The 27,019-nt window shown below is 43.6% G+C and overlaps 1 non-coding gene and 1 pseudogene across 1 annotated transcript; one reads left to right on the top strand and one right to left on the bottom strand.

Annotated features, from left to right (window-relative positions):
• Positions 1 to 4,326: 4,326 nt before the first annotated feature.
• On the bottom strand, positions 4,327 to 4,410 carry TRNAL-CAA (transfer RNA leucine (anticodon CAA)). The gene has a single exon. It is a non-coding gene; the product is annotated as a tRNA-Leu (tRNA).
• A 415-nt stretch (positions 4,411 to 4,825) lies between these two features.
• The window catches only part of LOC125549023 (receptor-like protein EIX2), a 114,604-nt pseudogene continuing 92,410 nt past the window's right edge, over positions 4,826 to 27,019 (top strand).

Below are 27,019 nucleotides of genomic sequence, written 5' to 3'. Positions count from 1 at the left end.
CTCCTTAATGGGTCACAGTACACAAGGCGGCAGGGTAAGACATACCAGATAAGTTCTGACAATAAGTTTTGACTTTCCGCCTAGTGCACTTTATGTCTTGCATCAAAATGGATGATCCAAGGAATTGATATATTGATATCTGTTCTAGTAAATAAAAAAGCTAGCGGGAACGATTGGCAACTGGCTTGGGATTTTATCTGCAGATTTTTTTAAGAAAGAGACTTGGGATCAGATCTAGAGGTTTAAAAATAAGCATATCCTGATAAAGTTCATGCATTGGATGCACAGTACACCTAACTTACCTTGGGCAAGATGGGCAAGAGTAGCACACTTTAAAAGAAAAGTCATCGGCAACATGATGTCCGGTGAAACTCATACCTGCTCTCAAATTAGTGGGCTCATTCAAGGATAGAAGGTAGTTACATTTATCCAATTGAGGAACAATAAAACAACGTCTCTTGATAATTTTATAGAAAGTAAGGGGTATTTAAATTCAGTTTCCAGCACTCTTCTCACATGCTCTGAGACCAAACACTGAGCTTTTCTATGCCTGCTTCCAAATTCCGGGGGGGGGGGGGGGGGGGGGGGGGGGGGTCTGTGTCGAACTAGGCACATGCACAAGTGTGAGTAATGAGCTTACTATATGTATGATGTTTCTGATTACTTGCCCTTTGCAAAGCTCATCGCATGACAAGCAAGTATATTTTTCCATGGTTTATGTTTTTTTCTGGGCTGTGACAAACGAAGTTGGCATCATAATCAACCAGAGAGGTTTGCCTGTAATTTGTATGGACTATGCAGTTTGTGAGGAAATTAGGTTTCGTCATGAAGTCGATGTGAGATTCCGCAGCTTCAAAAAAACAGAAACAATAAATTGTTCGCTTGACAAATGCTCAAAAAGAATCTTAGTGAGAACAGTGTTGCTTATGGCAACTTCAAAGCAGACCCTCAAACTGCCCGCATCCGTTTGAACAGACATGTACAGATACATTTTCCCATCCAACACGGTAACCCATCGGGCCATCGACGTGTCCAGACATTCGTTTTCCCACAAATCAGAAACAAACCAAAGGGGGGCTTTGTGGGAGTCCGGACATCCACATGATCAATAAAATGCCACCATGTACCCCTTTACTCTCGGTCCGGATGGCGGAAGGCCGTTGATGCATGTGGTTTGGTGGAAGGATTAGCAAGCTTGGCGCTTGGTGAAAGCCACTACACTTTTATTCACAATTTTTCTCCTTCATTTTTTTCAAATGCTCATTTCGCAAAAGCAAGCACGATGGCTACTAGTTCATTTGACGGAAGCTAGTTCAAATGCTTAAGCAAGCTACTAGTTCGTGCTTCATTTGGCGGAAGCCAGTTCAAATGCTGAAGCATTTAGCGGAAGCCATGCTAGCACGTGGATTAGTAGTCCCTCCGCCAAACAAAAGGCTACTAAATCATCGTTGTTATTTTTTAAAAGAATCACATGGTTATTTTGACATGTTTGGCGGAAGGTTATTTAGCCGAGCACAGATTAAGTTTAACATAGATGGATATTTGAGATACATGATTGGATGGCCGGCTTCCGAATCAGTGTCTACGGCTGGTCTCCACCGGTCTGCGGATGGATACCATGTCCAATTTGAGAGTCAGCGTTGGAGATGCCCTTAAGAAGCAAATCCTCGGTGTTGATATTTGTCCCTTCGTCTGCTCAGTCCGTGAAACAGCTTTGCATTTCAGGTGGAATGCAATCGTACCACCGAAATCCCATATCACCTAAGCATATCTGATAGCTTTGATGTCTACAAAAGTTAAATTGGGCAGCACATACAACGTGCTTGGGAATTGATCCCAAACCCCAACACATTGGATAATCTGCCAAACCCAACATAATCATCTCTACTATGGCAATGGCAAAACAATGTATAAAGGTGGTAAAGGTGGTTTATTTGGAATATTCCTCTCATTCATAGTTTATTTGGTTCTCATAATGCAAGCTTAGTATTTGGTATTCTTGTCTATGATTACGGTTCTAGTGGCAGACTCATCTGAAAGTAGCCCTGGCCATGGGCAGCCCGACCCGGTCGGCCCGACCCGACCCGACCTTGTCCACGGGGCGGGCTAGGGCCTAGGTTTTGAGCCCAAAGGCCAGGCCCGGGCCCGTCATATTTGTTGTTTAACAAAGAGGCCCGGCCCGAGGCTCGAGGCCTGACGGGCTTTTGCAGTGATGGGACGGTCTTGGGCCTGTTTTTTAGGCCCGTGGTCCGGGCCGGGCCGGGTTCAGGCCTGGGTTTTTTGCTTCGGGTTTGGTCAGGCCCTGCCCGAAGCCTGGCCCGGCCCGAGGGATGGCCAGGTATATCTGAAAGCATAACGCTGCAGGTGTTTGCACTACTAAAAGTGAGTACCATAATTTTGGGCCTGTTTTGTCCCCTAACAGTCAAATTCAAAATACTAGTTTCACACCACTGTGAAGAATCTGTTATAGGTTATGTGGAAGGATAAGTTTTGCCTCCTAGAATTCAGACCTTTGCGTGGAGGTTACTTCGACTGGCTCTTCCTAGAGCTGCTTCAAGATCATCTCATATTCAGCCTTTCTGTAAAAGATGTGGACAGTTGAAGGATGATATTCATTTGTTATTTTCCTGGGAATTTGTTAGATCATTTTGGTTTCTATCTCCCCTTGCTATCAGAATTGATACTTGCTTTCCACGGACCAAAATCTTATTCTTGAAGTCATTAACACTATATCAACAACTTATCAAGATCAAACTCTTTGGCTATCATATTTCTTATCTAATGGAACATATGGAAAGGCAAGAAATGATATTGCTTTCAACAAGAAGAGAGTGGAAAGTGTTGTAGGTTATCAATGCAGCCAAGGCTATGTTGAAAGAGCAAGAACTGGAGTACAGATCTCAGGGAGGAAAAAAGAGGAGTCAATGATAGCTGCTATGTTGAAAGAGCAAGAATTGGAGTATAGATCTGTGAAGAATCTGTTATAGGTTATATGGAAGGATAAGTTTTGCCTCCTAGAATTCAGACATTTGCGTGGAGGTTACTTCGACCGGCTCTTCCTAGAGCTGCTTCAAGATCATCTCATATTCAGCCTTTCTGTAAAAGATGTGGGCAGTTGAAGGATGATATTCATTTGTTATTTTCCTGGGAATTTGTTAGATCATTTTGGTTTCTATCTCCCCTTGCTATCAGAATTGATACTTGCTTTCCACGGACCAAAATCTTATTCTTGAAGTCATTAACACTATATCAACAACCTATCAAGATCAAACTCTTTGGCTATCATATTTCTTATCTAATGGAACATCTGGAAAGGCAAGAAATGATATTGCTTTCAACAAGAAGAGAGTGGAAAGTGTTGTAGGTTATCAATGCAGCCAAGGCTATGTTGAAAGAGCAAGAACTGGAGTACAGATCTCAGAGAGGAAAAAAGAGGAGTCAATGATAGCTGCTATGTTGAAAGAGCAAGAATTGGAGTATAGATCTCAGGGAGGTAAAAAGAGGAGTCAATGATAGCTTACCACCAGGGAAGTTTTCTTTGCAGATTGAGATGAACAGATTCAAGGAGGGGCCAAATGTCTTTACTGATGCTGCTTGAAAAGATATTTCTTTGTCTGATAACTCTAATTATACGAGGTTATAACAACATACAGGTATAGGCATCTTTGTCTACAAACATGCGAGAGGGCAACATGAGGCGATTTTCATTGCTGCGCCATCTAAGGCTACTTTTGTTATCCAGGCAGAAGCTAGAGCTTTGGAGCTGGGTGCCCAAATTGCCAAGGCGCTTCATCTTCATAGGCCTAATTCTTAATAGATAATCAGGTTCTGATAGAAACTGTGGCGAGGCGATACCTTGAAAATTACCCTGGCCACTGGACCATCAGGGATATCTTAATGCTTTCATCAAGCACAATAAGGAAGCTGATCCTAGAATATTCAAGATTAGTAGGTCAAGCAATAAGGGTGCCTATAGGCAAGCTCAAGAGGGTTACAACCTTCGTAATATTGGAGCTTGTATTTTTTTCACTTGTTTAGGTGTTAGGCATGAAGGGGATCTTGTCCTGCCATGGAGTGTATCACTAATCTCAACGTGCAGTCCTGCATTTTGCTCTCTATGACATGCCTTAACCTGGAATAAAAGCCTGAAAGCTTCAAAAAAAAGTATAGAGATGGTGAAATAAAGCAGAATAAAGGGAATAAAAAATAAATGTCAGAAGTGGGGTTTGAACCCACGCCTTAACCTGGAATAAAAGCCTGAAAGCTTCAAAAAAAAAGTATAGAGATGGTGAAATAAAGCAGAATAAAGGGAATAAAAAATAAAAATGTCAGAAGTGGGGTTTGAACCCACGCCCTCGTAAGAGGACCAGAACTTGAGTCTGGCGCCTTAGACCACTCGGCCATCCTGACTTCCATATTCATTACAAATTTTCCCGTATTTATAAGTACGTACCCAGTTGTGCTGTGGCTTCACTTCCCTTATTACATTTGCGTTGTGAAAGTAGGATTCGGCCAGCACAAAAACATACAGGTAGGACTCACAATCTGCCGGCACTAGCTAGCTAGCGGGAGACCGGCGGCAAGCAGAGAGCAGAGACCATGGCGACGGCTCCCTGTACGGCTGTACCGGCACGCCTGGGTTCACCGGTCCGGCAAAGTCAAAGTGCGGCTTCACGATGGCTGCACGTCGGCACTGAGAAATTGGTCTCCATCAACCATCATAGGCGTGCCGCGTGCGACACACCACATATCATCTCTACCACCACCGATCGATTGATCAAGCTCATCTACTCGCCAATGCTCCGGACTCCGGAGTCGGGTCGCCATGCGGGCCACTTCCACCCACCCCGCCGCCAGCAAATTCTTACTCATCGTCGTCGTCCTCTCCCTGGCCCTGGCCACGCACGCCGCGCCGCTCAGCCCGCCGACCTGCGTGCCTGAGGAGCGGGACGCGCTGCTAACCTTCAGGGACGGCTCACGAGCGACCCCGGAGGGCTCCTCACCTCCTGGCGACGAGGATCAGACTGCTGCCGATGGCGGCATACCGGTGCAGTAACCGCGTGCTCGCGCTCAGCCTCCGGAACGCGCCGGGCGGGGCCGAGCTCGACGACAGAGGGTTCTACGAGGGGGCGCTCGTCGGCCGGATAAGCCCCTCGCTCCTCTCCCTCTCGCGGCTGCGGCACCTGGACCTCAGCCGGAACTACCTCGACGCCGCCCTACCGGCGTTCTTGGGCGGCCTCCGGAGCCTGCGCTACCTCAACCTCTCCGGCATCTGCATCTCCGGCGAGGTCCCGCCGCAGCTGGGAAACCTCTCGAGGCTGCGCTCCCTTGACCTCTCAAGCGACTTCGGCACGCAGCTGTTGCGCTCGTCGGACCTCTCGTGGCTGGCGCGTCTGCCATTGCTGCGGCACCTCAGCCTGAGCTCGATCGACACGAGCAGAGCACTAGACTGGCCTCAGGCGGTGAGCATGCTCCCTTCACTCAGAATCCTCTATCTCTCTTCCTGCTCGCTTCCAAGCACGGACCAGTGGCAACTTCCGCCGGCAGGCTTGCGTAACCTCACAAATCTTGAGGCGCTGGATCTCTCCATGAACCACCTCAACCACCCGGCCGCATTTTCCTGGTTCTGGAACGTGACAAGCCTTACTTGCATCTGCTCGAATTTTGTCTACTTTAGGCCTAGCTCAATAACAGTTTCAGAAATTCTTAATAGCGCTCAGCGCGACTACTGACTTCTTCGTCACGGACGCCCCGGACTCCGACGACTACTTTCCCGACGACGACTTCTTACGCACTAGATACAGCAACGGTCGAAGCAGATTGGCTTCGTTGGCTCTTGAATGACTTGTCGGTTGTTGAGAAAACTGTACCGGGTATCCTATGAACTACGACAACCAAAGTGTGATCACGAAAGTGAGCAGCTCAAAGGATAACATGAAGTCATCAAGACACGTTCAGAGAAGGTTAAAGTCTGTCAGAAAAATGAAAAACTCCGGAGTTTTTGCATCGAATTATATCCAAACGTCTAAAAATCTGGCAGATCCTTTTACTAAGGGTCTTTCACGTAATGTGATAGATAATGCATCGAGGGAGATGGGTATGAGACCCACAATATGAGTTGTTCACAGTGGTAACCTATTCTTTATGATCAGAGATCCCGTGAATTAGATGCGGAAGACAAGCTGTTGGTCAACTGAGAGGAGAGTATCCTTACTATTCACAATACCACTCCATGAAGATGCAATACTCTCCTAATCTGCATGGCAGGTTGATGTATATCTTAATGTGTTCTAAGTGGCTCATTTAAGCAGAGATGTTGTCCTGCAGAACATATTTTGAAGAACACACCTATATGAGTCTGATTGTCAAACGTCGCAATCTATGAGAGTAGGGTTCTCTCTAGTAAACTCATGAAAGGTCATGGAGTATGACGCATAAGCTCCACCCGCGGGGAAGACCCACGGTAGCCACGTATCGGTCAAGGCTTTATGTGAAGCTAGATTCACAGAAAACTTGCAGTTCAAGGCCCAGTCCACTGTTCAAGTTGCTTACTAGTGTAGCATAGAGTTCTAGGTGGAAGTTCAACTTAACAGTCTCCACTGCAGTACCGGTATATAAAACAATGTTTTGGAACCAAAGGCAATTTTTGTGTGCCACTGGGATCTGGTGGGGGATTGCTGGAATTTTGTCTACTTTGGGCCTAGCCCAATAGCAGTTTCAGAAATTCTTAATAAATCCTAGAGGCCCACATAGCCCATTCGTGCAAGGCAAGAGGTGAAACTAAAGTTTAGTCCCACATTGCTAGTTTAGAGGGAGTTGGACCTCTTTATAAGGGAGTTTCTTTCCCCACTAGTATGAGCATGAGAACAAGAGGGGCATCCACGCGCGCTCCTCCTCCGCCGCCCGCCTCGCCACGCCACGCCTCGCCTCGTCACGACGCGGCGCGGCGCGGCGCGGTGCGGGAATGAGCCGAGCTGATGTCTAAATTTTTGCCACGCACTACGGGTATACGAAAGGTCACATGGAAGCTGAAAAGATTTTTGCGAAACTGGAGTTCGAATGCGAATGGTGCAGCCCTTCGGCTGCTGGCTGTTTGCTTCATCTCTGTCTCTTCGTCTCACCTCCCGTCGCTGCCCTCTCGCCTCCTTCTCTTGTGCCTACAAAAGGGAGGTCCCTCCTCCCAGAGAGACGCACCAGAACCTCTTCTTCCTCTCGCCACAAGTTCCTGAGCACTGCGCTGCTGCTACGTTCTTCCCCATCCCTGCTTGCGGCGTGCACCGTGGGTCGGGACAGTAGGCCTCCGAAACCGCACTTTTGAGTCCTGTACGGGAGAAGGGTGATAAGGTTTTTGGGGAACGTTCAGCACAACTACTGACTTCTTCGTCACAGACGCCCCGGACTCCGACGACTACTTCCCGACGACGACTTCTTACATCACTAGATACAGCTACGGTCGAAGCAGATTGGCTTCGTCGGCTCTTGAATGACTTGTCGGTTGTTGAGAAACCTGTACCGGGTATCCTTATGAACTGCGACAACCAAACTGTGATCACGAAAGTGAGCAGCTCAAAGGATAACATGAAGTCATCAAGACACGTTCAGAGAAGATTAAAGTCTGTCAGAAAAATAAAAAACTCCGGAGTTATTGCATTGGATTATATCCAAACGTCTAAAAATCTGGCAGATCTTTTACTAAGGGTCTTTCACGTAATGTGATAGATAATGCATCGAGGGAGATGGGTATGAGACCCACAATATGAGTTGTTCACAGTGGTAACCTATTCTTTTTGATCAGAGATCCCGTGAATTAGATGTGGAAGACAAGTTGTTGGTCAACTGAGAGGAGAGTATCCTTACTATTCATAATACCACTCCATGAAGATGCAATACTCTCCTAATCTGCATGGCAGGTTGATGTATATCTTAATGTGTTCTAAGTGGCTCATTTAAGCAGTGATGTTGTCTTGCAGAACATCTTTTGAAGAACACACCTATATGAGTCTGATTGTCAAACGTCGCAATCTATGAGAGTAGGGTTCTCTCTATAAACTCATGAAAGGTAACGGAGTATGACGCATAAGCTCCACCCGCGGGGAAGACCCACGGTAGCCACGCATTGGTCAAGGCTTTATGTGAAGCTAGATTCGCAGACAACTTGCAGTTCAAGGCCCAGTCCACTGTTCAAGTTGCTTACTAGTGTAGCATAGAGTTCTAGGTGGAAGTTCAACTTAACAGTCTCCACTGCAGTATCGGTATATAAAACAGTGTTTTGGAACCCAGGGCAATTTTTGTGTGCCTCTGGGATCTGGTGGGGGATTGCTGGAATTTTGTCTACTTTGGGCCTAGCCCAATAGCAGTTTGAGAAATTCCTAATAAATCCTAGAGGCCCACGCAGCCCATTCGTGCAAGGCAAGAGGTGGAACTAAAGTTTAGTCCCACATTGCTAGTTTAGAGGGAGTTGGACCTCTTTATAAGGGAGGTTCTTTCCCCACTAGTATGAGCATGCGAACAAGAGGGGCATCCACGCACGCTCCTCCTCCGCCGCCCGCCTCGCCACGCCTCGCCTCGCCTCGCCTCGTCACGACGCGACGCGAAGCGGGAATCAGCCGAGCTGATATCTAAATTTTTGCCACGCACTACGGGTATAAGAAAGGTCACACGGAAGCTGAAAAGATTTTTGCGAAAGTGGAGTTTGAATGCGAACGGTGCAGCCCTTCGGCTGCTGGTTGTTTGCTTCATCTCTGTCTCTTCGTATCACCTCCCGTCGCTGCCCTCTTGCCTCCTTCTCTTGCGCCTAAAAAAGGAAGGTCCCTCCTCCCAGTGAGACGCACCAGAACCTCTTCTTCCTCTCGCCACAAGTTCCTGAGCACTGCGCTGCTGCTACGTTCTTCCCCATCCCTGCTTGCGGCGTGCATCGCGGGTCGGGACAGTAGGCCTCCGAAACCGCACCTTTTGAGTCCTGTACGGGAGAAGGGTGATAAGGTTTTTGGGGAGCGCTCAGCACGACTACTGACTTCTTCGTCACGGACGCCCCGGACTCTGACGACTATTTCCCCGACGATGACTTCTTACAACACTAGATACAGCTACGGTCGAAGCAGATTGGCTTCGTCGTCTCTTGAATGACTTGCTGGTTGTTGAGAAACCTGTACCAGGTATCCTTATGAACTGCGACAATCAAACTGTGATCATGAAAGTGAGCAGCTCAAAGGATAACATGAAGTCATCAAGACACGTTTAGAGAAGGTTAAAGTCTGTCAGAAAAATGAAAAACTCCGGAGTTATTGCATTGGATTATATCCAAACGTCTAAAAATCTGGCAGATCCTTTTACTAAGGGTCTTTCTGTTGGGGAACGTAGTAATTTCAAAAATTTCCTACGCACACGCAAGATCATGGTGATGCATAGCAACGAGGGAAGAGTGTGATCTACGTACCCTTGTAGACCGACAGCGGAAGCATTACCACAACGCGGTTGATGTAGTCGTACGTCTTCACGGCTTGACCGATCAAGCACCGAAACTACGACACCTCCGAGTTCTAGCACACGTTCAGCTCGATGACGATCCCCGGACTCCGATCCAGCAAAGTGTCGGGGAAGAGTTCCGTCAGCACGACGGCGTGGTGACGATCTTGATGTACTACCGTCGCAGGGCTTCGCCTAAGCACCGCTACAATATTATCGAGGATTATGGTGGAAGGGGGCACCGCACACGGCTAAGAATATGATCACGTGGATCAACTTGTGTCTCTAGGGGTGCCCCCTGCCCCCGTATATAAAGGATCAAGGGGAGGAGGCCGACCCTAGGAGGGGCGCGCCAGGGAGTAGGATTCCCACTCCTAGTTGTAGTAGGTTTTCTCCTTTCCTAGTCCAACTAGGAGAAGGGGGGAAAGGGGGGAAGAGGGGAAGGAAGGGAGAGAGGGGCCGCGCCCCAAACCCCTTGTCCAATTCGGACTGGGCTTGGGAGGGGCGCGCGCCACCTCCTGGTCCTTTCCACTAAGGCCCATTAAGGCCCATTGCTTCTTCCTCGTATTCCCGTAACTCCCCGGTACCTCCGAAAATACCCGAATCACTCGGAACCTTTCCGATGTACGAATATAGTCGTCTAATATATCAATTTATATGTCTCAACCATTTCGAGACTCCTCGTCATGTCCCCGATCTCATCCGGGACTCCGAACTCCTTCGGTACATCAAAACTCATTAACTCATAATATAACTGTCATCGAAACCTTAAGCGTGCGGACCCTACGGGTTCGAGAACAATGTAGACATGACCGAGACACGTCTCCGGTCAATAACCAATAGCGGAACCTGGATGCTCATATTGGCTCCTACATATTCTACGAAGATCTTTATCGGTCAGACCGCATAACAACATACGTTGTTCCCTTTGTCATCGGTATGTTACTTGCCCGAGATTCGATCGTCGGTATCTCAATACCTAGTTCAATCTCGTTACCGGCAAGTCTCTTTACTCTTTCCGTAATACATCATCTCGCAACTAACTCATTAGTTGCAATGCTTGCAAGGCTTATGTGATGTGCATTACCGAGAGGGCCCAGAGATACTCCTCCGACAATCGGAGTGACAAATCCTAATCTCGAAATACGCCAACCCAACATGTACCTTTGGAGACACCTGTAGAGCTCCTTTATAATCACCCAGTTACGTTGTGACGTTTGGTAGCACACAAAGTGTTCCTCCGGCAAACGGGAGTTGCATAATCTCATAGTCATAGGAACATGTATAAGTCATGAAGAAAGCAATAGCAACATACTAAACGATCGGGTGCTAAGCTAATGGAATGGGTCATGTCAATCAGATCATTCAACTAATGATGTGATCCCGTTAATCAAATAACAACTCTTTGTCCATGGTTAGAAAACATAACCATCTTTGATTAACGAGCTAGTCAAGTAGAGGCATACTAGTGACACTCTGTTTGTCTATGTATTCACACATGTATTATGTTTCCGGTTAATACAATTCTAGCATGAATAATAAACATTTATCATGAAATAAGGAAATAAATAATAACTTTATTATTGCCTCTAGGGCATATTTCCTTCACTTTGACGTAATGTGATAGATAATGCATCGATGGATATGGGTATGAGACCCACAATATGAGTTGTTCACAGTGGTAACCTATTCTTTGTGATCGGAGATCTCGTGAATTAGATGTGGAAGACAAGCTGTTGGTCAACTGAGAGGAGAGTATCCTTACTATTCACAATACCACTCCCGTGAATTAGAGTCAATAATCTAGTTCACATCGCCATGTGATTTAATAGCAATAGTTCACATCACCATGTGATTAACACCCATAGTCCACATCGATATGTGACCAACACCCAAAGGGTTTACTAGAGTCAGTAATCTAGTTCACATCGCTATGTGATTAACACCCAAAGAGTACTAAGGTGTGATCATGTTTTGCTTGTGAGATAATTTTAGTCACCGGGTCTGTTATATTCAGATCCGTAAGTATTTTGCAAATATTTATGTCAAAAATGCTCTGCACGGAGCTACTCTAGCTAATTGCTCCCACTTTCAATATGTATCTAGATTGAGACTTAAATTCATCTAGATTAGTGTCAAAACTTGCATCGGCGTAACCCTTTACGACGAACCTTTTTTCACTTCCATAATCAAGAAACATATCCTTACTCCACTAAGGATAATTTTGACCGCTGTCCAGTGATCTACTCCTAGATCACTATTGTACTCCCTTGCCAAACTCAGTGGTAGGGTATACAATAGATCTGGTACACAGCATGGCATACTTTATAGAACCTATGACCAAGGCATAGGGAATGACATTCATTCTCTTTCTATCTTCTGCCGTGGTCGGGCTTTGAGTCTTACTCAATTTCACACCTTGTAACATAGGCAAGAAAACTCTTTCTTTGACTGTTCCATTTTGAACTACTTCAAAATCTTGTCAAGGTATGTATTTATTGAAAAACCTTATCAAGCGTCTTGATCTATCTCTATAGATCTTGATGCTCAATATGTAAGCAACTTCACCGAGGTCTTTCTTTGAAAAACTCCTTTCAAACACTCCTTTATGCTTTGTAGAATAATTCTACATTATTTCCGATCAACAATATGTCATTCAGATATACTTATCAGAAATGTTGTAGTGCTCCCACTCACTTTCTTGTAAATACAGGCTTCACCGCAAGTCTGTATAAAATTATATGCTTTGATCAACTTATCAAAGCGTATTTTCCAACTCCGAGATGCTTACACCAGTCCATAGATGGATCGCTGGAGTTTGCATATTTTGTTAACACCTTTAGGATTGACAAAAACTTCTGGTTGCATCATATACAACTCTTCTTTAAGAAATCCATTAAGGATTGCAGTTTTGTTATCCATTTGCCAGATTTCATAAAATGCGGCAATTGCTAACATGATTCGGACAGATTTAAGCACAGATACGAGTGAGAAACTCTCATCGTAGTCAACACCTTGAACTTGTCGAAAACCTTTTGCGACAATTCTAGCTTTGTAGATAGTAACACTACTATCAGCGTCCGTCTTCCTCTTGAAGATCCATTTATTTTCTATGGCTTGCTGATCATCGGGCAAGTCAACCAAAGTCCATACTTTGTTCTCATACATGGATCCCATCTCAAATTTCATGGCCTCAAGCCATTTTGCGGAATCTGGGCTCATCATCGCTTCCTCATAGTTCGTAAGTTCGTCATGGTCTAGTAACATGGCTTCCAGAACAGGATTACCGTACCACTCTGGTGCGGATCTCACTCTGGTTTACCTACGAGATCCGGTATTAACTTGATCTGAAGTTACATGATCATCATCATTAGTCTTCCTCACTAATTGGTGTAGTAGTCACAGGAACAGATTTCTTGTGATGAACTACTTTTCAATAAGGGAGAAGGTACAATTACCTTATCAAGTTCTACTTTCCTCCCACTCACTTCTTTCAAGAGAAACTCCTTCTCTAGAAAGGATCCATTCTTAGCAACGAATGTCTTGCCTTCGGATCTATGATAGAAGGTGTACCCAATAGTCTCCTTTGGGTATCCTATGAAGACATATTTCTCCGATTTGGGTTTGAGCTTATCAGGATGAAACTTTTTCATATAAGCATCACAATCCCAAAATTTAAGAAACGACAACTTTGGTTTCTTGCCAAACCACAGTTCAGATTGTGTCGTCTCAACGAACTTAGATGGTGCCCTTTTAAACGTGAATGCAGCTGTCTTTAATGCATAACCCCAAAACGATAGTGGTAGATCGGTAAGAGACATCATAGATCGCACCATATCTAATAAAGTACGATTATGATGTTCGGACACACCATTATGCTGTGGTGTTCCAGGTGGCGTGAGTAGTGAAACTATTTCACATTGTTTTAACTGAAGGCCAGACTCGTAACTCAAATATTTTACCTCTGCGATCATATCGTAAGAACTTTTATTTTCTTGTTACGATGATTCTCCACTTCACTCTGAAATTCTTTGAACTTTTCAAATATTTCAGACTTGTGTTTCATTAAGTAGATATACCCATATCTGCTCAAATCATCTGTGAAGGTTAGAAAATAATGATACCCGCCACGAGCCTGAACACTCATCGGATCTCATACATCAGTATGTATTATTTCCAATAAGTCAGTTGCTCGCTCCATAGTTCCGGAGAACGGCGTTTTAGTCATCTTGCCCATGAGGCATGGTTCGCAAGCATCAACTGATTCATAATCAAGTGATTCCAAAAACCCATTAGCATGGAGTTTCTTCATGCGCTTTACACCAATATGACCTAAACGGCAGTGCCACAAATAAGTTGCACTATCATTATTAATTTTGCATCTTTTGGTTTCAATATTATGATTATGTGTATCACTACGATCGAGATCCAACGAACTATTTTCATTGGGTGTGTAACCATATAAGGTTTTATTCATGTAAACAGAACAATAATTTATTCTCTTACTTAAATGAATAACCGTAGTACAATAAACATGATCAAATCATATTCATGCTCAACGCAAACACCAAATAACACTTATTCAGGTTCAACACTAATCCCGAAAGTATAGGGAGTGTGCGGTGATGATCATATCAATCTTGGAACCACTTCCAACACACATCGTCACTTCACCCTTAACTAGTCTCTGTTTATTCTGCAACTCCCGTTTCGAGTTACTAATCTTAGCAACTGAACTAGTATCAAATACTGAGGGGTTGCTATAAACACTAGTAAAGTACACATCAATAACATGTATATCAAATATACTTATGTTCACTTTGCCATCCTTCTTATCTGCCAATCACTTGGGGTAGTTCCGCTTCCAGTGACCAGTCCCTTTGCAGTAGAAACACTTAGTCTCAGGCTTAGGACCAGACTTGGGCTTCTTCACTTGAGCAGCAACTTGCTTGCTGTTCTTCTTGAAGTTCCCCTTCTTTCCTCTGCCCTTTTCTTGAAACTAGTGGTCTTGTCTACCATCAACACTTGATGTTTTTCTCGATTTCTACCTTCGTCAATTTTCGCATTACAAAGAGCTTGGGAATTGTTTCCGTTATCCCTTGCATATCATAGTTCATCACAAAGTTCTACTAACTTGGTGATGGTGACTAGAGAATTCTGTCAATCACTATCTTATCTGGAAGATTAACTCCCACTTGATTCAAGTGATTGTAGTACTCAGACAATCTGAGCACATGCTCACTAGTTGAGCGATTCTCCTCCATCTTTTAGCTATAGAACTTGTTGGAGACTTCATATCTCTCAACTCGGGTATTTGCTTGAAATATTAACTTCAACTCCTGGAACATCTCATATGCTCCATGACGTTCAAAACATCTTTGAAGTCCCGATTCTAAGCCATTAAGCATGGTGCACTAAACTATCAAGTAGTCATCATATTGAGCTAGCCAAACGTTCATAACGTTTGCATCTGCTCCTGCAATAGGTCCGTCACCTAGCGGTGCATCAAGGACATAATTCTTCTGTGCAGCTATGAGGATAAACCTCAGATCACGGATCCAATCCGCATCATTGCTACTAACATCTTTCAACACAATTTTCTCTAGGAACATATCAAAATAAACAGAGGGAAGCAACAACGCGAGCTATTGATCTACAACATAATTTGCAAAATACTACCAGGACTAAGTTCATGATAAATTTAAGTTAAATTAATTACTTAAGAACTCCCACTTAGATAGACATCCCTCTAATCCTCTAAGTGATTACGTGATCCAAATCAACTAAACCATGTCCGATCATCACGTGAGATGGAGTAGTTTCATTGGTGAACATCGCTATGTTGATCATATCTGCTATATGATTCATGCTTGACCTTTCGGTCTCCGTGTTCCGAGGCCATATCTGTATATGCTTGGCTCGTCAAGTATAACCTGAGTATTCTGCGTGTGCAACTGTTTTGCACCCGTTGTATTTGAACGTAGAGCCTATCACACCCGATCATCACGTGGTGTCTCAGCACGAAGAACTTTCGCAACGGTGCATACTCAGGGAGAACACTTCTTGATAATTAGTGAGAGATCATCTTATAATGCTACCGTCAATCAAAGCAAGATAAGATGCATAAAAGATAAACATCACATGCAATCAATATAAGTGATATGATATGGCCATCATCATCTTGTGCTTGTGATCTCCATCTTCGAAGCACCGTCGTGATCACCATCGTCACCGGTGCGACACCTTGATCTCCATCGTAGCATCGTTGTCGTCTCGCCAATTTTATGCTTCCACGACTATCGCTACCGCTTAGTGATAAAGTAAAGCATTACTGCGCGATTGCATTGCATACAATAAAGCGACAACCATATGGCTCCTGCCAGTTGCCAATAACTCGGTTACAAAACATGATCATCTCATACAATAAAATTTAGCATCATGTCTTGAACATATCACATCACAACATGCCCTGCAAAAACAAGTTAGACGTCCTCTACTTTGTTGTTGCAACTTTTACGTGGCTGCTACGGGCTTAAGCAAGAACCAATCTTACCTACGCATCAAAACCACAACGATAGTTTGTCAAGTTGGTGCTATTTTAACCTTCGCAAGGACCGGGCGTAGCCACACTCGGTTCAACTAAAGTTGGAGAAACTGTCACCCGCTAGCCACCTTTGTGCAAAGCAAGTCGGTAGAACCGGTCTCGCTTAAGCGTACGCGTAATGTCGGTCCGGGCCGCTTCGTCCAACAATACCGCCGAACCAAAGTATGACATGCTGGTAAGCAGTATGACTTATATCGCCCACAACTCACTTGTGTTCTACTCGTGCATATAACATCAACACATAAAACCTAGGCTCTGATACCACTGTTGGGGAACGTAGTAATTTTAAAAATTTCCTACGCACACGCAAGATCATGGTGATGCATAGCAACGAGGAAAGAGTGTGATCTACGTACCCTTGTAGACCGACAGCGGAAGCATTACCACAACGCGGTTGATGTAGTCGTACGTCTTCACGGCTTGACCGATCAAGCACCGAAACTACGACACCTCCGAGTTCTAGCACACGTTCAGCTCGATGACGATCCCCGGACTCCGATCCAGCAAAGTGTCGGGGAAGAGTTCCGTCAGCACGACGGCGTGGTGACGATCTTGATGTACTACCGTCGCAGGGCTTCGCCTAAGCACCGCTACAATATTATCGAGGATTATGGTGGAAGGGGGCACCGCACACGGCTAAGAATATGATCACGTGGATCAACTTGTGTCTCTAGGGGTGCCCCCATGCCCCGTATATAAAGGATCAAGGGGAGGAGGCCGGCCCTAGGAGGGGCACGCCAGGGAGTAGGATTCCCACTCCTAGTTGTAGTAGGTTTTCTCCTTTCCTAGTCCAACTAGGAGAAGGGGGGAAAGGGGGGAAGAGGGGAAGGAAGGGAGAGAGGGGCCGCGCCCCAAACCCCTTGTCCAATTCGGACTGGGCTTGGGAGGGGCGCGCGCCACCTCCTGGTCCTTTCCACTAAGGCCCATTAAGGCCCATTGCTTCTTCCTCGTATTCCCGTAACTCCCCGGTACCTCCGAAAATACCCGAATCACTCGGAACCTTTCCGATGTACGAATATAGTCGTCTAATATATCAATTTATATGTCTCAACCATTTCGAGACTCCTCGTCATGTCCCCGATCTCATCCGGGACTCCGAACTCCTTCGGTACATCAAAACTCATTAACTCATAATATAACTGTCATCGAAACCTTAAGCGTGCGGACCCTACGGGTTCGAGAACAATGTAGACATGACCGAGACACGTCTCCGGTCAATAACCAATAGCGGAACCTGGATGCTCATATTGGCTCCTACATATTCTACGAAGATCTTTATCGGTCAGACCGCATAACAACATACGTTGTTCCCTTTGTCATCGGTATGTTACTTGCCCGAGATTCGATCGTCGGTATCTCAATACCTAGTTCAATCTCGTTACCGGCAAGTCTCTTTACTCTTTCCGTAATACATCATCTCGCAACTAACTCATTAGTTGCAATGCTTGCAAGGCTTATGTGATGTGCATTACCGAGAGGGCCCAGAGATACTCCTCCGACAATCGGAGTGACAAATCCTAATCTCGAAATACGCCAACCCAACATGTACCTTTGGAGACACCTGTAGAGCTCCTTTATAATCACCCAGTTACGTTGTGACGTTTGGTAGCACACAAAGTGTTCCTCCGGCAAACGGGAGTTGCATAATCTCATAGTCATAGGAACATGTATAAGTCATGAAGAAAGCAATAGCAACATACTAAACGATCGGGTGCTAAGCTAATGGAATGGGTCATGTCAATCAGATCATTCAACTAATGATGTGATCCCGTTAATCAAATAACAACTCTTTGTCCATGGTTAGAAAACATAACCATCTTTGATTAACGAGCTAGTCAAGTAGAGGCATACTAGTGACACTCTGTTTGTCTATGTATTCACACATGTATTATGTTTCCGGTTAATACAATTCTAGCATGAATAATAAACATTTATCATGAAATAAGGAAATAAATAATAACTTTATTATTGCCTCTAGGGCATATTTCCTTCACTTTGACGTAATGTGATAGATAATGCATCGATGGATATGGGTATGAGACCCACAATATGAGTTGTTCACAGTGGTAACCTATTCTTTGTGATCGGAGATCCCGTGAATTAGATGTGGAAGACAAGCTGTTGGTCAACTGAGAGGAGAGTATCCTTACTATTCACAATACCACTCCCGTGAATTAGAGTCAATAATCTAGTTCACATCGCCATGTGATTTAATAGCAATAGTTCACATCACCATGTGATTAACACCCATAGTCCACATCGATATGTGACCAACACCCAAAGGGTTTACTAGAGTCAGTAATCTAGTTCACATCGCTATGTGATTAACACCCAAAGAGTACTAAGGTGTGATCATGTTTTGCTTGTGAGATAATTTTAGTCACCGGGTCTGTTATATTCAGATCCGTAAGTATTTTGCAAATATTTATGTCAAAAATGCTCTGCACGGAGCTACTCTAGCTAATTGCTCCCACTTTCAATATGTATCTAGATTGAGACTTAGATTCATCTAGATTAGTGTCAAAACTTGCATCGGCGTAACCCTTTACGACGAACCTTTTTTCACTTCCATAATCAAGAAACATATCCTTACTCCACTAAGGATAATTTTGACCGCTGTCCAGTGATCTACTCCTAGATCACTATTGTACTCCCTTGCCAAACTCAGTGGTAGGGTATACAATAGATCTGGTACACAGCATGGCATACTTTATAGAACCTATGACCAAGGCATAGGGAATGACATTCATTCTCTTTCTATCTTCTGCCGTGGTCGGGCTTTGAGTCTTACTCAATTTCACACCTTGTAACATAGGCAAGAAAACTCTTTCTTTGACTGTTCCATTTTGAACTACTTCAAAATCTTGTCAAGGTATGTATTTATTGAAAAACCTTATCAAGCGTCTTGATCTATCTCTATAGATCTTGATGCTCAATATGTAAGCAACTTCACCGAGGTCTTTCTTTGAAAAACTCCTTTCAAACACTCCTTTATGCTTTGCAGAATAATTCTACATTATTTTCGATCAACAATATGTCATTCACATATACTTATCAGAAATTCTGTAGTGCTCCCACTCACTTTCTTGTAAATACAGGCTTCAAGGCCCAGTCCACTATTCAAGTTGCTTACTAGTGTAGCATAGAGTTCTAGGTGGAAGTTCAACTTAACAGTCTCCACTGCAGTACCGGTATATAAAACAGTGTTTTGGAACCTAAGGCAATTTTTGTGTGCCTCTAGGATCTGGTGGGGGATTGTTGGAGTTTTGTCTACTTTGGGCTTATCCCAATAGCAGTTTCAGAAATTCTTAATAAATCCTAGAGGCCCACGCAGCCCATTCGTGCAAGGCAAGAGGTGGAACTAAAGTTTAGTCCCACATTGCTAGTTTAGAGGGAGTTGTGAAGGAAATATGCCTTAGAGGCAATAATAAAGTTATTATTTATTTCCTTATATCATGATAACTGTTTATTATTCATACTAGAATTGTATTAAACAGGAAACATAATACATGTGTGAATACATAGACAAAAATATGTCACTAGTATGCCTCTACTTGACTAGCTCATTGATCAGAGATGGTTATGTTTCCTAACCATAGACAAAGTGTTGTCATTTGATTAATGAGCTCACATCATTAGGAAGAATGATGTGATTGACTTGACCCATTCTGTTGTCTTAGCACACGATCGTTTAGTATTCTGCTATTGCTTTCTTCATGACTTATACATGTTCCTATGACTATGAGATTATGCAACTCCCGTTTACCGGAGGAACACTTTGTGTGCTACCAAACGTCACAACGTAACTGGGTGATTATAAAGGTGCTCTACAGGTGTCTCCAAAGGTACTTGTTGGGTTGGCGTATTTCGAGATTAGGATTTGTCACTCCGAATGTCGGAGAGGTATCTCTGGGCCCTCTCGGTAATGCACATCACTTAAGCCTTGCAAGCATTGCTACTAATGAGTTAGTTGCGGGATGATGTATTACAGAATGAGTAAAGAGACTTGCCGGTAACGAGATTGAACTAGGTATTGAGATACCAACGATCGAATCTCGGGCAAGTAACATACTGATGACAAAGGGAACAACGTATGTTGTTATGCGGTTTGACCGATAAAGATCTTCGTAGAATATGTGGGAGCCAATATGAGCATCCAGGTTCCGCTGTTGGATATTGACCGGAGACGTGTCTCGGTCATGTCTACATAGTTCTTGAACCCGTAGGGTCCGCATGCTTAATGTTTTGATGACAGTTATATTACGAGTTTATATGTTTTGATGTACCGAAGGTTGTTCGGAGTCCCGGATGTGATCACGGACATGACGAGGAGTCTCGAAATGGTCGAGACATGAAGATTGATATATTGGAAGCCTATGTTTGGATATCGGAAATGTTCCGGGTGAAATCGGGATTTTACCGAAGTACGGGGAGGTTACCGGAACCCCCCGGGGACTTAATGGGCCTTAGTGGGCCTAGGTGGAAGAGAGGAGAGGCGGCTAGGGCTGGGCCGCGCGCCCCTCCCCCCAGTCCGAATAGGACAAGGAGAGGGGGGCGGCGCCCCCTTCCTTCTTCTCCTCCACTCTTTCCCCCTCCCAAGTCCTAATCCAACTAGGAAAAGGGGGGAATCCTACTCCCGGTGGGTGGGAGTAGGACTCCCCCTGGCGCGCCTCCTCCCTGGCCGGCCGCACCCCCCTTGCTCCTTTATATACGGGGCATGGGGGCACCCCATAGACACAACAATTGATCGTTTGATCTTTTAGCCGTGTGCGGTGCCCCCTCCACCATAGCCCACCTCGATATTACTATAGCAGTGCTTAGGTGAAGCCCTGCGTCAGTAGAACATCAACATCGTCACCACGCCGTCGTGCTGACAAAACTCTCCCTCAACACTCGGCTGGATCGGAGTTCGAGGGACGTCATCGGGCTGAATGTGTGCTGAAGTCAGAGGTGACGTACGTTCGGTACTTGATCGGTCGGATCGTGAAGACGTACGACTACATCAACCACGTTGTGCTAACGCTTCCGCTTTCGGTCTATGAGGGTACGTGGACAACACTCTCCCGTCTCGTTGCTATGCATCACCATGATCTTGCGTGTGCATAGGAATTTTTTTGAAATTACTACATTCCCCAACAGTGGCATCCGAGCCAGGTTTTATGCGTAGATGTCATATGCACGAGTAGAACACAAGTGAGTTGTGGGCGATATAAGTCATACTGCTTACCAGCATGTCATACTTTGGTTCGGCGGTATTGTTGGATGAAGCGGCCCGGACCGACATTACGCGTACGCTTACGCGAGACTGGTTCTACCGACGTGCTTTGCACACAGGTGGCTGGCGGGTGTCAATTTCTCCAACTTTAGTTGAACTGAGTGTGGCTACGCCCGGTCCTTGCGAAGGTTAAAACAACACCAACTTGACAAACTACCGTTGTGGTTTTGATGCATAGGTAAGAACGGTTCTTGCTAAGCTCGTAGCAGCCACGTAAAAACTTGCAACAACAAAGTAGAGGACGTCTAACTTGTTTTTGCAGGGCATGTTGTGATGTGATATGGTCAAGACATGATGCTAAATTTTATTGTATGAGATGATCATGTTTTGTAACCGAGTTATCGGCAACTGGCAGGAGCCATATGGTTGTCGCTTTATTGTATGCAATGCAATCGCCCTGTAATGCTTTACTTTATCACTAAGTGGTAGCGATAGTCGTAGAAGCATAAGATTGGCGAGACGACAACGATGCTACTATGGAGATCAAGGTGTCGCGCCGGTGATGATGGTGATCATGACGGTGCTTCGGAGATGCAGATCACAAGCACAAGATGATGATGGCTATATCATATCACTTATATTGATTGCATGTGATGTTTATCTTTTATGCATCTTATCTTGCTTTGATTGACAGTAGCATTATAAGATGATCTCTCACTAAATTTCAAGATAAAAAGTGTTCTCCCTGAGTATGCACCGTTGCCAAAGTTCGTCGTGCCCAGACACCACGTGATGATCGGGTGTGATAAGCTCTACGTCCATCTACAACGGGTGCAAGCCAGTTTTGCACACGCAGAATACTCAGGTTAAACTTGACGAGCCTAGCATATGCAGATATGGCCTCGGAACACTGAGACCGAAAGGTCGAGCATGAATCATATAGTATATATGATCAACATAGTGATGTTCACCATTGAAAACTACTCCGTTTCACGTGATGATTGGTTATGGTTTAGTTGATTTGGATCACGTGATCACTTAGAAGATTAGAGGGATGTCTTTCTAAGTGGGAGTTCTTAAGTAATATGATTAATTGAACTTAAATTTATCATGAACTTAATACCTGATAGTATCTTGCTTGTCTATGTTTGATTGTGAATAGATGGCCCGTGCTGTTGTTCCATTGAATTTTAATGCGTACCTTGAGAAAGCAAAGTTGAAAGATGATGGTAGCAATTACACGGACTGGGTCCGTAACTTGAGGATTATCCTCATTGCTGCTCAGAAGAATTACGTCCTGGAAGCACCGCTGAGTGCCAGGCCTGCTGCTGATGCAACTGACGACGTTAAGAACGTCTGGCAGAGCAAAGCTGATGACTACTCGATAGTTCAGTGTGCCATGCTTTACGGCTTAGAACCGGGACTTCAACGATGTTTTGAACGTCATGGAGCATATGAGATGTTCCAGGAGTTGAAGTTAATATTTCAAGCAAATGCTCGGATTGAGAGATATGAAGTCTCCAATAAGTTCTACAGCTGCAAGATGGAGGAGAATAGTTCTGTCAGTGAACATATACTCAGAATGCCTGGGTACCATAATCACTTGACTCAGCTGGGAGTTAATCTTCCGGTTAATAGTGTCATTGACAGAGTTCTACAATCACTTCCACCAAGCTACAAGAGCTTCATGATGAACTATAATATGCAAGGGATGGATAAGACAATTCCCGAGCTCTTCGCAATGCTAAAGGCAGCAGAGGTAGAAATCAAGAAGGAGCATCAAGTGTTGATGGTCAATAAGACCACCAGTTTCAAGAAAAAGGGTAAAGGGAAGAAGAAGGAGAACTTCAAGAAGAACAACAAGCGAGTTGCTGCTCAGAAGAAGAAACCCAAGCCTGCACCTAAGCCTGAAACTGAGTGCTTCTACTGCAAGCAGACTGGTCACTGGAAGCGGAACTGCCCCAAGTATTTGGCGGATAAGAAGGATGGCAAGGTGAACAGAGGGATATGCGATATACATGTTATTGATGTGTACCTTACTAGAGCTCGCAGTAGCACCTGGGTATTTGATACTGGTTCTGTTGCTAATATTTGCAACTCGAAATAGGGACTACGGATTAAGCAAACACTGGCAAAGGACGAGGTGACGATGCGCGTGGGAAATGGTTCCAAAGTCGATGTGATCGCGGTCGGCACGCTACCTCTACATCTACCTTCGGGATTAGTATTAGACCTAAAGAATTGTTATTTGGTGCCAGCGTTGAGCATGAACATTATATCTGGATCTTGTTTGATGTGAGACGGTTATTCATTTAAATCAAAGAATAATGGTTGTTCTATTTATATGAGTAATATCTTTTATGGTCATGCACCCTTGAAGAGTGGTCTATTTTTGATGAATCTCAATAGTAGTGATACACATATTCATAATGTTGAAGCCAAAAGATGCAGAGTTGATAATGATAGTGCAACTTATTTGTGGCACTGCCGTTTAGGTCCTATCGGTGTAAAGCGCATGAAGAAACTCCATACTGATGGACTTTTGGAACCACTTGATTATGAATCACTTGGTACTTGCGAACCGTGCCTCATGGGCAAGATGACTAAAACACCATTCTCCGGAACTTTGGAGAAAGCAACATATTTGTTGGAAATCATACATACAGATGTATGTGGTCCGATGAATGTTGAGGCTCGTGGCGGATATCATTATTTTCTCACCTTCACAGATGATTTAAGCAGATATGGGTATATCTACTTAATGAAGCATAAGTCTGAAACATTTGAAAAGTTCAAAGAATTTCAGAGTGAAGTTGAAAATCATCGTAACAAGAAAATAAAGTTTCTACGATCTTATCGTGGAGGAGAATATTTGAGTTACGAGTTTGGTCTACATTTGAAACAATGCGGAATAGTTTCGCAACTCACGCCACCCGGAACACCATAGCGTAATGGTGTGTCCGAACGTCATAATCGTACTTTACTAGATATGGTGCGATCTATGATGTCTCTTACAGATTTACCGCTATCATTTTGGGGTTATGCTTTAGAGACGGCCGCATTCACATTAAATAGGGCACCATCGAAATCCGTTGAGATGACGCCTTATGAACTGTAGTTTGGCAAGAAACCAAAGTTGTCGTTTCTGAAAGTTTGGGGCTGCGATGCTTATGTGAAAAAGCTTCAACCTGATAAGCTTGAACCCAAATCGGAGAAATGTGTCTTCATAGGATACCCAAAGGAGACTATTGGGTACACCTTCTATCACAGATCCGAAAGCAAGACATTCGTTGCTAAGAATGGTTCCTTTCTAGAGAAGGAGTTTCTCTCGAAAGAAGTGAGTGGGAGGAAAGTGGAACTTGATGAGGTAACTATACCTGCTCCTCTATTGGAAAGTAGTTCATCACAGAAACCGGTTTCTGTGATGCCTACACCAATTAGTGAGGAAGTTAATGATGATGATCATGGAACTTCAGATCAAGTTACTACTGAACCTCGTAGATCATCCAGAGTAAGATCCGCACCAGAGTGGTACTGTAATCCTGTTCTGGAAGTCATGCTACTAGATCATGATGAACCTACGAACTATGAAGAAGCAATGGTGAGCCCAGATTCTGCAAAATGGCTTGAGGCGATGAAATCTGAGATGAGATCCATGTATGAGAACAAAGTGTGGACTTTGGTTGACTTGCCCGATGATCGGCAAGCAACTGAGAATAAATGGATTTTCAAGAAGAAGACTGACGCTGACGGTAATGTTACTGTCTACAAAGCTCGACTTGTTGCGAAAGGTTTTCGACAAGTTCAAGGGATTGACTACGATGAGGCTTTCTCACCCGTAGAGATGCTTTAGTCTTTCCGAATCATGTTAGCAATTGCCGCATTTTATGATTATGAAATTTGGCAAATGGATGTCAAAACTGGATTCCTGAATGGATTTATATGGGTGTTATACCTATTGTATTCCAACTTCAAGGTACTGTAATGAACTCATTCTTTATTTATATGGGTGTTATACCTACTGTATTCCAACTTCTATATGGTTCATAAACTATTTTACTAGCCATAGATTCATCAAAATAAGCAAACAACACACGAAAAACAGAATCTGTCAAAAACAGAACAGTCTGTAGTAATCTGTAGCTAGCGCAAGATCTGGAACCCCAAAAATTCGAAAATAAATTGCTGGATGTGAGTAATTTATCTATTAATTATCTGCACAAATAATTAACTAAATAGCACTTTCCAAATAAAAATGACAGCAGTTCTCGTGAGCGTTAAAGTTTCTGTTTTTTACAGCAAGTTCAACAAGACTTTCCCCAAGTCTTCCCAATGGTTCTACTTGGCACAAACACTAATTAAACACAAAAAATTCAAGGAATAAAAATAAAATTGGGTTGCCTCCCAACAAGCGCTATCGTTTAACGCCCCTAGCTAGGAATAACAAGCAAGAATAGATCTAGGTATTGCCATCTTTGGTAGGCAATCCATAAGTGGCTCTCATAATAGATTCATATGGTAATTTAATTTTCTTTCTAGGAAAATGTTCCATGCCTTTCCTTAATGGAAATTGGAATCTAATATTTCCTTCCTTCATTTCAATAATTGCACCAATCGTTCTAAGGAAAGGTCTACCAAGAATAATAGGTCATGAAGGATTGCAATCTATGTCAAGAACAATAAAATCTATGGGCACATAATTCCTATTTGGAACAATAAGAACATCATGAATTCTTCCCATAGGTTTCTTAATAGTGGAATCCGCAAGGTGCAAGTTTAGAGAGCAATCATCAAAATCACGGAAACCTAACAAATCACACAATGTCTTAGGAATCGTGGAAACACTAGCACCCAAATCACATAAAGCATAGCATTCATGATCTTTAATTTTAATTTTAATAGTTGGTTCCACTCATCATAAAGTTTTCTAGGGATAGAAACTTCCAATTCAAGTTTTTCTTCATAAGATTGCATCAAGGCATCAACGATATGTTTAGTAAACGCTTTATTTTGACTATAAGCGTGAGGAGAATTTAGCATGGATTGCAACAAGGAAATACAATCAATCAAAGAGAAATTTTCATAGTTAAATTCCTTGAAATCCATAATAGTGGGTTTATCAACATCTAAGGTTTTAATTTCTTGAATCCCACTTTTATCAAATTTAGCATCAAGATCAAAAGATTCAGAATTCTTAGAACGCCTTCTAGGTAAAGGTGGATCATATTCAGTCCCATCATTATCAAGATTCATATTGCAAAACAAAGATTTAATAGGGGACACATAAATAACTTTTAGATCTTCATCATTATTTTCATAGGAACTAGAAGAACACGCTTTTATAAAGGCATCTTTCTTAGCACGCATCCTAGCGGTTCTTTCTTTGCACTCACCAATGGAAATTCTCATGGCTTTGAGAGACTCATTGATATTATGCTTAGGAGGAATAGATCTAAGTTTCAAAGAATCAACATCAAGAGCAATTCTATCAACGTTCCTAGCCAAATCATCAATCTTAAGCAATTTTTCTTCAATCATAGCATTAAAATTCTTTTGCGAAGTAATAAATTCTTTAATATTAGAATCAAAATCAGAGGGCATCTTATTATAATTTCCATAAGAGTTGTTGTAGGAATTACCATAATTATTAGAGGGATTACTAGGATAAGGCCTAGGGTTGAAATTTCCTCTATACGCGTTGTTACCAAAATTGTTCCTACCAACAAAATTCACAT

This window comes from Triticum urartu, chromosome 3A, assembly GCF_056163025.1.
Source record: "Triticum urartu cultivar PI428250 chromosome 3A, HENAU_Tu73, whole genome shotgun sequence".
Lineage (NCBI taxonomy): Eukaryota > Viridiplantae > Streptophyta > Magnoliopsida > Poales > Poaceae > Triticum > Triticum urartu.
This window is presented reverse-complemented; position numbering and strand designations above follow the sequence as displayed.